Source organism: Aulostomus chinensis, chromosome 22, assembly GCF_037954235.1.
Source record: "Aulostomus chinensis isolate RoL2024-O1b breed Wild chromosome 22, RoL_Achi_v1.0, whole genome shotgun sequence".
Classification (NCBI taxonomy): Eukaryota; Metazoa; Chordata; class Actinopteri; order Syngnathiformes; family Aulostomidae; genus Aulostomus; species Aulostomus chinensis.
Genome location: NC_141341.1, coordinates 9,130,195 through 9,144,360, shown reverse-complemented (window position 1 = coordinate 9,144,360; position 14,166 = coordinate 9,130,195). Strand labels below are relative to the sequence as shown.

Below are 14,166 nucleotides of genomic sequence, written 5' to 3'. Positions count from 1 at the left end.
TTATGAGCACAGGAAAACAGGAAGTCACATGATGTCAATAAAAGGAGGAAAAATACTGAGGACCGAGACGATTTGGCGCAGAGGGAAGGGAAGACAAAGACTGAATACACACAAGGGGTGGAAGTAATGAGACACAGGTGTCCGAGCCATATATTTCATTCAGGAGATCCATGAGAAACTCATTAAATCTAATCCCGCCCAGTCACAGAGGCAGGAGACACATTTGGACAGGAAGTGAATCATCTGCAACAACAGACAGGTGAGTGCTGACTGAAAGAAAAAAGAAAATGATGATAAAACACTGAAAAAAAACAGCGAGATGTCCCATTTTGCATCACAAAGAAAAAAGACAGTGCGCACATACGCACACACACACACACACACACACACACACACACACACACACACACACACACACACACTGGTACAGTCCATGTATGTGACATTTAATTGGTATTTTGCTGCTCTTTAGAGTTCATTGATTGAGGTAATTACGTCTTTAATGAGAACACTATTTCTTCTTCTATCTAATTAAAGGGTAGTTACACCTCTTAATTGTCAGTGTCCTGAAAGTGACCGTGCAAGTTAAAAAGTGCTGCCCTATGGGATCCAGTGTGTCCTTTCCTCTAACCTACAAGTCTCTCTCTCTCTCTCTCTCTCTCTCTCTCTCTGTCTCTCCCCCTCTCCCTCTCTCTCTCTCTCTTTAACACACATCATATTCTGATTGATTTGTAGAAGCAAGTCAAAGCTTCAATAACGTTCTTCCACATCAGGACACATCTCTTTCAAACCCCAAGACCACCACTTTATGACCAAATACAGGTCACCACATAGCATATCTCTGACAAGGCTAAAGCAGTGTCGGAACAATAATTATATTAAAAAAATGGAACAAAAACAAGTTAGCATTATAGAATTTTGCATTACTTCATCTCAAAGTCTCATGGCTGCTTTGAATGGATGGAGTCCCTGTGGTTCACATGTTAAGATAGCTTCTCTTTTGCTCTATATGGCATAAGATGTCAGTAAATACCACGCTTGTGGACTTTTGAAGCATTTATACATCTTAAAAGCAGCAATTGCTAACAAGATGCTATATGAGACGACAGAGTTTGTTGCGGACATCAAACATCATGACGGCAAAGTCAGAAAAAAGCCAAAATCTAGATGTGTTGATGTCAAAGTGATGATTTCTTGTTTTAGTTTGTTCATCGCATCAGCTTTGTAATGCCAATGACTGGATTATGCCAAATACAAGTATGATACAAGTAAAAAAGTAGTTTGCACAAATCTATGTTCAGTTTCTCTCGTGGAGCTCCTGAATGAAATATATGGAGCAGTGCATTTGTGTGTGTGTGTGTGTGTGTTCATATAGAGAATTATGGTAATTAGGCTTTTTCCGGAAAATCCTTGAAAAGGCACTCATGCACACACATACACACACATGTTGGTCGAATGGTAATGATTTACTAATTCAGAGCGTTAAATCTCTTGGTGTGGAAATTTCTCAACCTTGCAAATGGAGAGAATGAGGGAGAGAGCACCAAGACCGATGAAGGAGGGAATAAGCAAAAGAATGGCTGAGAAAGATGGAATTAAAAAAAATCAGTACTTAAAAATAATAACCATGCCATGGCCTGATTGGCTTGGTTTTCCCATATTTAACTCAGTGGACTGGGAAATGAGAGGAAGGCGGAGAGGAGGTAGAGAGCAGGAAAAAAAAAAAGAGGAACAGAAAACAGGAAATGTAATGGGGGGATGAAGGGGAAAGAGAGAGATCAGGCAAGAAGGAAAAAGAAGGAGGAATACAAAGAGAAAAGGAGTTGAATTATTGGTAAAACATTCATACACCAATCAATAACTGACCCAACCTGTTAAAGTTGAAACATTTAGAGGTGCTGCTTGTCTGTGTGAGTCAGTGAAACTCTGCAATTCTGCTAAACTGGTGATGATGAAAGAACAAACTATCCAGAGTGAGTGAGCTGTGACCAGCCTTGAAAAAAGAAAGAAAGAAAGAAAGAAAGACAGAAAGAAAGAAAGACAGAAAGAAAGAAGTGCTTCCGCTGCTGTGCTGTGTCCAGATATTGGATGATAATTGATAGAAAGGTCCCACCCCCCAGCTTTAACTTTGGTTAGTTTTAGTTCAATTAGTTATATTACCATAATATTAGAGTGTCTCTATAGCAACCGAACGGTCACTGGTTCGATCCTCACTTCCTCTAGTGACCATGTTCAAGTATCCTTGAGCTAGATACTGAGCCCCTAATTGCTCCTGTTGGCCCTGTGACGGACTGGTGACCTGTCCAAGGTGAACCCCGCCTCTCACCCAATGTCAGCTGGGATAGGCTCCAGCCCCACCCCCATGACCCTTAACTGGTAAGTGGTATAGAAAATGGATGGATGGATGGATGAATTACCATAATATCCATCCATCCATCCATGCATCCATTTTCTACTACTTATCCTGTTAAGGGTCACGGGGGGGGGGGGGGGGGCTGGAGCCTATCCCAGAAGCCTTTGGGTGAGAGGCGGGGTTCACCCTGGACGGGTCACCAGTCCATCACAGGACCAACACATAGAGACAGACAACCATTCACACTCACATTCACAGCTACTGTCAATTTAGAGTATCAATCAGCCTCGTCCTCTCTTGATGTCTTTGGACTGTGGGAGGAAGCTGGAGTACCAGAGAGAACCCACGCAGGAACAGGGAGAACATGGAGACTCCACACAGAAAGATCCTGTGCTGGAGCCGGGACTTGGGACTAGAACCCAGAACCTTCTTGCTGTGAGGCGACAGTGCTGACCGCTGCACCACCGTGCCGCCTTATTACCATATTATTTTTATTTGTCATAGAACACACATATTTTTACATACTTGAGTTTCATTAGATAGTAAGTGAGTCATTTATTATAATTCTCTGTGCTTATATATTTTGTATTCATGCAGAATGAACAATACCCCCCCCCCCCCACCCCGGGAATAAATAAAGTCTTAATCTCCCCTGCTTGCCCTTGATTACTGCTGCATTATATGATGAGCTAAAACTACACTTAATAATAATAAAGAAAATAAAAAGAGAGAGGAATATATAACTCAACAAATTTTAATGCCAGTATCGGAGATGTGTCAGACTCTGAACTCAAACAAGTGGCTTGTTTACTTATTATGTTGACACAGTTTACAAAAGCCTCCTCCTCATGAGCCAACAACCATTTTCTTCACATTCGCCGGTGAGTGTACAATCACTGCAGGATTAGGGCGCAAATACATATTCAGCTGTGTTTAAAAAGGAATAATGTGTTGGTCTTTTTTGTCTCTTAAGACATTTTAAATCATATGCCATCAGTTATTTGATGGAAAACAAAAAAATGCAGTCGAGTTTATTTTTGTTAAATCTTTCTTTACAGTGACGGATGCATCTGGTGTAAAAAAAAAAAAAAAGAAAAAGAAAAAGTTTTAAACCCTTCCAGCATGTTGCTTTCTTTCCCAAACAAAGTGAATTCCTGCCTTTTTTTTTTTTTCCAGCTCTGAGAAATTTGGGGAACTATTGTCTATTTTTGTTTGTTTTTGTTTTGAATCTCAGACGTGACAGCGTTTTAAGTCGCCATGAGGAGCTCGGTGGTGTTTTGCCTGGCTCTCAGCTTTACCATCTTTGGATTTGGTAAGAATGTTTCAGCTGTAAAGCTCTGCTGCATGGAGAAAAGTCAAAGAGATAACATTTTTCTTTCTTTCTTTTTTCCTTTTTTCTCCACAAACAGCAAACATAGTCAGCACTTATGAGCCTGTGGGAACATTTTGGCAGATCAGTGGGCCGTTTGCATGTGCTGCTGTTGTGTCATGTGCTTCCAGTTCCCACTTTTCACTGAGTCACAGATGAATATTTATTCAAAACATTTTCTATGAGTTGGCTCTGTGAACAGTCTCACTGAGTTATGGTTCGGCTTAGTAATAAGATTCTAATATGAAATGCAACATGTCAGGGTGTTTTCTTTTTTGGGGATAGAATGAGGATTACCTGAACTTTACATCCTTGTTCCGCCACTGGTTTAACACTGAAGACTAATATCAGTAAGAATGTGACAAAAATAACAAGCAGTTAAGTGGTAAGAAAACACAATATCCTTTTTAATTCTGCGGTTCAAATCACAAAGTTCCAGGAAGTTGTAGCATGTTGCATTTTATTAATGGTTTGATTCAAAATATTGGAATAACACCCTTCTTGAGTGACTGTCAAATTAGGCCAAACAAGTCAGCCAAAATATGACATTTTTCTGAAGCGAATCCGACATGTTTCCAGGCTACCAGCTTCTATTTTGCACCTCTCAGTGACATTAATGGCATCTCTAGTCATTTTTCGTCACTTAGAAATGATAAGGTGATGCATGTCAGCCATAATAGTCCAAAACAGGCCATCTACATGCACACATGTGCAAATCAAAGTTTTCAGCCCCTTCTTTCTGAACAACACCTGGAACTTAAAAGCTTCTTAGATTAGCTTATCATAAAAGCCGGAGCCTGCCATCTAAGGGTTTGCTCCCTAGCGCTCCACGTCGTGCTCCAAAACTCTGGATTAAATGATCATTCAACAAAGAAGTTCATGCTCAGAAATACGAACTAGAAAATTGCAGAGCGAATAAATAACCACATCAGCGTGTCTCCTGTCCAGGTGGGTGTTTGCAGTGTTACTCCTGCGATCAAGGATCTTCCAGCAGCTGTGAGGTCACTGAGAGCTGTACCCAGGGAACAGACAGCTGCCTCAGACTCACCAGTGGTGGTAAGAAAGATGGAGAAAACAGCTGCAATTTGAAAACGGGGAATTGCCGCTCCAGAACATAAACCACCTGTAGTTTGATCTTTGTTATTTCTTATCTTATCTTCTTATTGCTATAAAAAAGGCGATGACTTACAATGAGCAATGAATGAACGTCACATGCAAAATGAACACTGCCTGTTGAATGTTGTCTGTTCACAGATAAGATCTACACGTCCTGTATTCGATATACGGAATGTGACTTCAGGACTCTGGCTAACTTGTATGCTCTCCCTGACTTCACCTTCTCCTGCTGCCAGTCAAATCTCTGCAACCAAAAAAAAAGCTTGTTGCAGAGATTCAAGGAATTCTTCAGTTAAGAAAGAAAATTTCGGAAAAGAATCGGTTGTGATTGAGTGATTGTAACCGTTAATTGTGGTTTCACCCGTAATGCACAACAATAAATTAGATGTGTGAGCTCAATGCTTCAGAATCCATGTCTCGCAAGTGTCTTACTGTAGAAAGTTCACATTGACATTAGGGTCAATAAAATAGAAAAGAAGGCAGGTGGACATTTATCCAAATTTACAGTATTTCATGTCAGGGTAGCACGGACCTTCCAACTGCTGGGAGAATCACCTCTGGCTACTTCTTCCTTTTCTTCTTGGTAGTAATTCTTATCATTGGTAAAACATGGATAAATACTTAAGAAATTGTATATAAATGACCTAATTAGTCAAAGTGATTTCTTTAAACCCAGCACCTCCAACAAACGTGTGCATATTCATGGATTATGATGGTTCTATATAATGATATGTTATGATTAATGTAGTTGTATGAAAACAAATAATAAGATACAAATATTTCAGGGGCGTAAGCGTAATTAGGAAGTCACATCAAAAATAAAATTTTGAGCCCAGAAACACATGAAATACAGTCAAATTGCCACAAATCATTGACCTGATCTCATATATTTTACGGTGATGACAGAAATGGTTTTTCAAGTCAAGAGGGTCACTTCTCCATGTGTCAGTAGAACAGATGACGGCTGAGAGTCGAGCCTAATTGAGCGAGCGGGACAGATGAAGTCAACAGTTTGATGGAGATCACCATCTTGAAATCAGGTCTGAGGAACAGGATCAAAGTCCAGCACGGCATTGAGTGCCTGCTAGTGCCTGAATAATTAAAATCACAGAAACAAGATACAGTATTCCCCTACAGCAGACAAGTGTGTGTGTGTGTGTGTGTGTGTGTGTGTGTGTGTGTGTGTGTGTGTGTGTGTGTGTGTGTGTGTGTGCGTGTGTGTGTGTGCATTCCACAACCCCATCCAGGTGGCTGGATAATTAAACAATGTTTCTCACACTTGATTTTTCTCTAAAATCTTAAAGCTAACATCTGGCTGAGACAGGGAGGGAAAGATCAAGGGTGCGTGTGTGTGTGTGTGTGTGTGTGTGTGTGTGTGTGTGTGTGTGTGTGTGTGTGTGTGTGTGTGTGTGTGTGTGTGTGCATGTGTGTGTGTGTTTGAGTGATAAAAACACTCCTTACTTATGTAATCAGAATATACCACTAAATAGAATGAACAAATCAAACATGCTGCGAACTCTTTGCAATTCATTTAATTTATAATTCTTTATTAACTGATATTTTAAAGACTTTGACTGGTGATGCTTTTGCTGGATCAGGTTTCTGCTGTTTAAATGCTTCTGAAAGAAATGCAGTCTCATCACAAACATCTCTAGACTGAAGGGTCCTTTTTGAGTCAGATCTTTTATAATGGGGGTCAGTGAGAGTCAACTTGAGTATCTACAAGTATATAATACAACATGCAGACATTTCATTATCTAATTTCCTATCAGGACTGAAGTTTGAGAGCCTCGATGTGGTTGGTTGGGTGTTATTTCACCGCATATGTGTGCTCTGCTGAGTTTGCCTACATTTCTTCACGAGCATCCTGCGTATTTACATATTGCATCCTGCAAGTGTAAAAGAATATTGAATAAATTTTTTCCTTCTTCATAAATCATTAAAAATCTTGCGTTGTTTACAGCCATGTCTAGGTGCTGTCTGCCTTCTGCATCACTTACATGCTTCTTTGCTTGAACTGCCACCAACGGCCTGAAACTGGCTCAAGGACATTGTACTTCACCGCCCACGATCATGAATATGCTTCCTGCGTGAGAGCAAACACAGAGTTGCATTGTGTGAAGCCAAAGCAGCACGACAGAATAACATATTGAATCAGATGTGTGTGATATTTCTTGTTGATTTGGAGGTAAAACGCTTGTCTCTGGTACACGTGTCTGTGCTCAAAAGATGGTTGAATATGTTTCAGAGACAAATTGGGGGGGGGGGGGGGGGGGGCGGGACTGATGTTGCAGCCTGTCTGATCGGCCTGTAAGAGTGACAGGGAGGAAAGCTTGCCGCTTCAGAGTTGAGTGCATTTCCCAAACGAACTGACAGCGTGACACCGAAGAGAGAGAGAAAGAGAGAGAAAGAGAAGAAAACAACAACAGCTGACACGCAGCAAAGGATGTGCTCCAGCACTGAAATATATACAGAGAAGGTTTGAAGCCTGAACGCTTGAGTGTTTTAAATGAGATCCTAATAGAAGCCATAAACAGAGTTAAGCTACTTTCTGAAAGCTAGAAACCTGTTTTAATTAACGGCAGATGGTTTCTGGGTGTCAGAACAAGAAGATCCCTCAGCAAAGTTTGACTTTTTTTTTTTTTTTCAGAAGCGTTCTTGCTCAGCCTGTGCGACTGTGCCTCGGGAGCTTCCTGTTTGCCTTTACACACCTGCCCTCTTTAACACATCCATGGAGACAGAAGACTTGAATATCGTGAGATTGTTTGTGTCTGCTACTCCTGAACTCTGGATAGGGAAAAAAGAAAAAGATGTCAGTCGTCCCACCTCTGGCTGTTTATGTCATTAACGCAGCCAATATAAATCGCTTTTACAGCAGCATTTAGAGAATATAATCCATTTTTCTGTGTGCTTATCCTCATCTTTTTGAAACCTGTGTGTTCGGCCTTGCCTTTATTTATGATTGTTCTACGATGTCACGATTTATCTCCGTAAAGGGACATTATCGGGATTATTTGTAAGCGCTGGTCCCTCTTGTCTTTTAATATCACTTCACTCCTCCAAAAGCAACAGTTCCAGCTCATCCTCAGCTTTACAGATAGTAACCATTGAAGCTGCGAGAGTTTTCTGCTCCATTTCTCAATGTTTATTACTTTTTACATTTATTATTGAATGCATGTATGCAGCACGGCGGCACAGTGGTGCAGTGGTCAGCACTGTCAGTTCACAGCAAGAAGGTTCCAGTTCGAGCCCCGGCTCAAGCACGGGGTCTGTCTGTGTGGAGTCTGCATGTTCTCCCTGTTCCGGCGTGGGTTTTCTCTGGTATTCCAGCTTCCTCCCATCAAGACGGGACGAGGCTGATTGATACTCTAAATTGTCTGTAGGTGTGGCTGTGAGTGTGAATGGTTGTCTGTGGATGGACTGGTGACCCGTCCATGGTGAACCCCGCCTCTTGGGCCCCCGCATCTCCGTAAAAGGCTCCAGCCCCCCGCGACCCTTAACAGGATAAGCAGTAGAAAATGGATGAATGGATGAATGGCATTTGTGCAGCGACTCTGCTGTGGTAATTTGTGTAAGGCTGTGAGGCTCCCTTTTTTTGGGAAGGGATCTCATTTTTTCAGCAAAGTAGAATATTCATCATGGAAATTGTATGATTCAACCGTGTAAAGTTTGTGAAAAATATTAAAACACTATTTCATCTTCAAACTTCATGATCGGCCTGACAAGCTCGGTTGGGTGAGCTAAGCGCTAACAGTAGGCTGTGGTGAGGCAAGTAATGGAAAAGTTCTTGAAACAAACAACAACAGCAGCATTGCTACTGTATAAGAGAGGTCGTGATGAATGTAACTTGACGCTCTCGAGTACGGCACTAAACCTTAAATTTGAAGCCTCTTGGGGCAAAACACCTGACTCCTGAGGACACTTCAGATAAATTTGTAGATTAGATTAGATTATCCAAAATAAATGGGCCTTGAAATAGAGAAGGTTGGGAACCCAGCAGGTGATGGTGCTGAGCCCGTCTGTCATGGCAGAAACATCCACACAGACACTATGAGGACACGCAGATGAGGAAGTGGAGAGATAAAGGAAAGAGGCCGCTGGGGCAGAAGAGAATGGTGATGAGTGTTTCTGCAGGCAGTCACTTGAACATTCCTACCACCGACCACCTTCTTGATGGTTTCAGTGGACAGGAAATTAATCCAAGAGTGGAAAGTAAATAGGTACATGGTGCCACTGTGGTTACATTACGGTAGGAAGAAGTGTAGCTCAGACATTGAATTGTTAGCCAAACGGCACCGTGCTATTTTAATGATGCTTGTTTTAGTTTTTTTTTACATTAATGCCACCTAATGGACACAATAAATGATATTTGCTCTAGAGCGCATGTACTAACCTTCTCCTTCACACAAAGTCAGAATATTAGTTTTCACCTCCCTCTCGCTCTGTGGAGCAGACACAAACTATGAAGCGTGTGAGGCTGTTTGCAGCTTTTAATTAGGGACCGAGCACAAAAGATCCAGGGGCTGAAAGTTCGTCTTGGTGGAGTTATGGGAGTGCAGAGGGCTTTCTAGTGGTTGAAAGGCCCAGAGAGCAAAACAAAGCAGTAAATTAGGTTCAATCAGTGGTTCAATCATTTTATTTTCTCTCTTACAATATCTTTGTTGAAGCATGTTTCTTGATTATTAGTTTCTCACAGCTTCATCAGTAGAAGCGGAAGCACAGGCATTAGTGGTAACACACTCCTCATACAGCGGCCTGGTCTCAACTGTCTGACAAACTGTTGTGAAAAAAATGTGACACTTTGATAATTAAGCCAGCAACTGGTGTCATTTTCTCTCTTTGTTGTTTTTACACTGTTGGACTGCACAGTATTGCCATGGTAACCAGACCTGTGGAAGGCTTTGTATAATTTTTGTGTGTTTCTTTATAATCTCCCATAATCCTGGACCAATTAGTTTCAGCCCGAGACAAAGAAGAGGAACGTCTCTTCTCTCTTCTAGCCTAATGATTTTTTTCCTGTCTCCCATCATCATTTCCTCAAAGTCTTTCTCTCATAAATCTCTCATCATTCCAGCCTGGCTTTTTTTTGTACAACACACACATACATAAACACACACACATACCAGATAATCCTGTACTGATTTTCCTATTAATCCAATTAGCTATGAGAAATTGTCCATTTCTGTTCTCACTTCCTGTTTGCTTCATGTTCTCTCTTCAGCTCTTTCCTGCTATGATAAAACAAACACAGCAGTTACACTGTGTGCATGTTGACTTCTCTGGATTTAAAAAAACAACAACTATCCATTCATTCCATTTTGGCTCGTTTGGTGGCCCTGAGGCATGTTTGTGTATGTGTGTTTGTGTGTATGTGTCTGACATCCCACGAGGTGTGTGTCTCCTGGGTGACAGAAAACACACACACAAACACACACACACACACACACACACACACACACACACACACACACACAGAGTCATTCTCCCAATTGGGGGTAGATGTTCAGATCTGGGGTAGAGAAGAGCACAGTGGGAATACGAAGGAAAAGATTATACCTCTGGGGCTAACACACACTTTTTCACATAGCCTGCACGCACACACACTGTGAACCCACTGACAAATTCACACAAACATAACACACCAAACCTTGAACTTTGAGCAGTGAGGTGAAAATGATGCAGGCAGAAAAACAAGGCAGACGTTAAAACTTTTTATTCTGCTCAGCTGAATCCACAGGGTCTCCGTCTGTCTCTCCCTCTATTATTAATGTTAAAAAGGATACTTTGTTTCAAAGGCACAAATTTATTCCTGGATGTGTTAATTACACTTAATAAATGTCACAGGAAAAAGATGATATTCATATTTGGTTCAACATGTTTCCATATATATGTCTGTTCTTTTGCTGCCATTATGTAACTATCCCTGTTTTTCTGCTATATATGTACTGCAGTGTCTTGTAAGTCCAACTGGGTCGATCATCTTTTGATGCATGACATCCAAATAATTAACCGAAAAGATTAAAGTGCATTTGCATGAAGCTTAAAAAGGCAGATAAAAAGTTCAAATGAGGGTTGTTTTTTTTCCGTGTGTCTCCTTTACTTGTGTGTGATCTTCAGGTTTTTTTTTAAATATTTATCAAAAGAAAAATGTTGTGATCGGTTGTTTTTTTTAAACGAAGAACATGTCATTTATTCACTAAGTGCACACCGAGCAAACCCTGACACATCTATATAACACAATGTGATGTTGGGTTCACCGGACCTGAAGGTAATGCAAGTGTGGGATTTTGGGAATTCTAAGTGAAAAACAAGTGAACATGGAAAAAAAAGGGAAGGAAATATTAGTTGTTTTACTTTGATATTTGAATATAACCATGACCAGTTCTGGTAGAACCTCAACGTATGACAATCTAAACTTGTCCCTCAAATATTTGTCATTTAATATCAATACAGGTGATTTTTTTTGGACAGAAATCACATTTTATCACAACAAACGAACAACAATTTGTTATAGTAATGTGACTAAGCTGAGGAAAATGACAAATAGCACTCATGAATAAAGTACATACTGAGTTCAACTCAACTTTAAGTAATTTTTTTGTCTGTTTTGTTCCATAGTAAAGTTCCATAGTAACCTGGGGCCACCAGTTACACCACCATGCCAGCCTCTGTTTATGACCAGTAAACAACCCAAGGGAGATGCGTTACATTGAGACAAATAAAGAGCAATTCATGTGTCCATCATTGATTTGTACAAATATATTGCATCTACATGCATGTATTAAAAGTGTCTCAATGACACACACACACACACACACACACACACACACACACACACACACACACAGTATTCCAGTTTTTCACTTTCTCTCAGACAGATTTCCTCTTTGTCTTGGTGATATATAATGACCACTCAAGCATGGAGGACCGAATGATCCGGGTTCAAGGGTGAAAAGGGGGCAGGACCAGCCGTTTCAGCAGCTTGCGAGAATAAAATACAACCATCCTTAAATCTAACCCTTTGTAAAAGAGTGGATTAATCTGACAGGACTGAAAACTGAAGCGTCTTAAACCTGAGTGTTTTCGAATGACGGATGGATGGATGGACGGGGGGCACGAAAAGGAAATGAAAGTAAAATGGCCCTTTAAGTTTATACCTATTAAGTCTTCTTAAATGCGGCAAGCTGTCTATTATGGGCTCATTGGGGGGTCAATAGTCAGCAGGATAACCCTTTAGGGGCGTGGCTACTTGATGTGTGATTGACAAGTCACGACCACATTCACTCAGGACGCAAGCTCAGCAATGTGTATCGGCATCATCCCAGCTCCACCCTCAAGATTGACCAAATACCAAGCATGCAAGCGTCACAGCGGCTATGTGAACTTCTGATATAGTTATCTGAACTCCGATGACTCTCGTGGAATGAGACTAGATCAAGAAGTGAACCAAGTGAATGACAAGACAGTGCACCATGTTTGTTCATATGATCAATGCTGATAAAAAGAAATATTATGATTCATAATGACATATCACATTTCTGGGATATGATGTTGGTTGAAAAGTCAAACAACAAAATAGCTGCAAATATTACAGCCCCCCTGAAATGATCAGGTCAAATCAATAGACCAACAAACCTCAGAATAAGGCAGGATCTCCCCAGACGTGCTAATGATGACAACAAATAAGTTGGGCTTTGCATCTTGAAATATATTTGTTCCTTAGTTATGTGTGACAACAAAGAAAAGACAGAGAGTTGTTGGGTGGCACACACACACACACACACACACACACACGCACACACACACACAACTACATGTGCGCCCGCCCACACAGCAGCAAGGTCTTTGTCTTGTTTCCACCGTCTTAACTCTCACATGTAATTAGCCTCACTCTCTCTGTCCGTCGCAGATACTGATAGTGCACAGGAGGGGGTCAGCGTGTATGTGCAATTCAGTGAGTGTGTGTGTGTGAGGGGGTAAGGGGACAAGGGGGTCCCAGTGTCCCGGGGGACAGGTTATGACAAATAAGATTAATGTGTCCCCTATTTCCAGACTGGTGCACTGGCCTCTCTTCTGCTCACACAAGCTCACGTCATAAAAACACACATACACGCCTCCCTGATAGCGTTTTCTCTCAAGAGAGTGTCCATATGGGGAGTAGAGAGGAGGCAGAGTTTGTGTGCATGTGTGTATATGTGTGTGAAACCACGTGAGTGTGTACATGGCCTTTGTTTGGGTAAGAATATAATTCACAATTGGGTCCTCTGCTGTTACCTAATCGCAGTAACACAAATTACTCTTCTCTCTCTCATTAGTTCATGTTGGAGCCCAAACTTTGTGTCTGTTTCTGTGTGTGTGTGTGTGTGTGTGTGTGTGTGTGTGTGTGTGTGTGTGTGTGTGTGTGTGTGTGTGCCAGCAGGACAAAGGGACATTATGCATACGGTCGCTGTTTTTTTCTTTCTATTTTGTCAGGGTGTAGTTGGTCTGAGACCCTCGAGTCCCTCTGAGGAAAAAGATGGTCAGATATGTTTTCTAACCACTGTGTTGGGGAAAAAGATGATTTAAATCCTAAATTAAATCTTTACAGACGCAACAATGTGCCTGCCTCAGAAATCTGTATCTATTTCTGCTGAGGAAAAAAAATTAATTTAATAAAATGCATAAAATGTTAACAATGTTATAACAGTGTTAATTAAAAAGAATCTTTTTTAGTTTTAAAAGAATCATTTATTCTTTTTATATTTGCCGGAGAATTATTTATAGGGGGTTTACAGTTCCGTACAAGAGAAGAACAGGCACTAATTTATAAGAACTCAATAGCATTTTCAGTACAACAGTTTTGGTTCTGGTTGGCACTTTTTGATTTTCTAATAAACTCGGTGATTTACGACAGGACGTCAGTCACAACTGAACATGATTACAGACCACATGAGCCACACAACAAAACAGTTGATAACAAATATTGAAGGCCAGAGGAAAGTGGAGCGGTGGCAGCTCTGGCTGAGTCAGCACAGGACGCTTGCGCACACCAACAATTATTTGCAGAATCACAACCCTTTTGAACACACAGACACACAGACACACAGACACACACACACACACACACAAGTAATCGGCCATCAGCACTTCAGCGCGACAATAAATCAAGACTGATATACGAGTACTCATATTTCACAGTCGCAGTCTTGAGATATTTTACAGTTCCTGGTTTGTTTTGATGACCATCAAATATTAGTCTTCAGGCAGGTGTCTGGTTAACGTAATGCTCGTTTTATCTGCCGCAGCTTTGGTAATACAACCTTATTCTATAACTACACGCACCACAATA

General features: G+C 41.0%; 1 long non-coding RNA gene across 1 annotated transcript; it reads left to right on the top strand.

Annotated features, from left to right (window-relative positions):
- Positions 1-3,203: 3,203 nt before the first annotated feature.
- LOC147240626 (uncharacterized) lies at positions 3,204-5,237 on the top strand. The gene is made up of 4 exons (XR_015111265.1): positions 3,204-3,234; positions 3,588-3,665; positions 4,671-4,778; positions 4,977-5,237. It is a non-coding gene; the product is annotated as an uncharacterized LOC147240626 (long non-coding RNA).
- Positions 5,238-14,166: the final 8,929 nt, after the last annotated feature.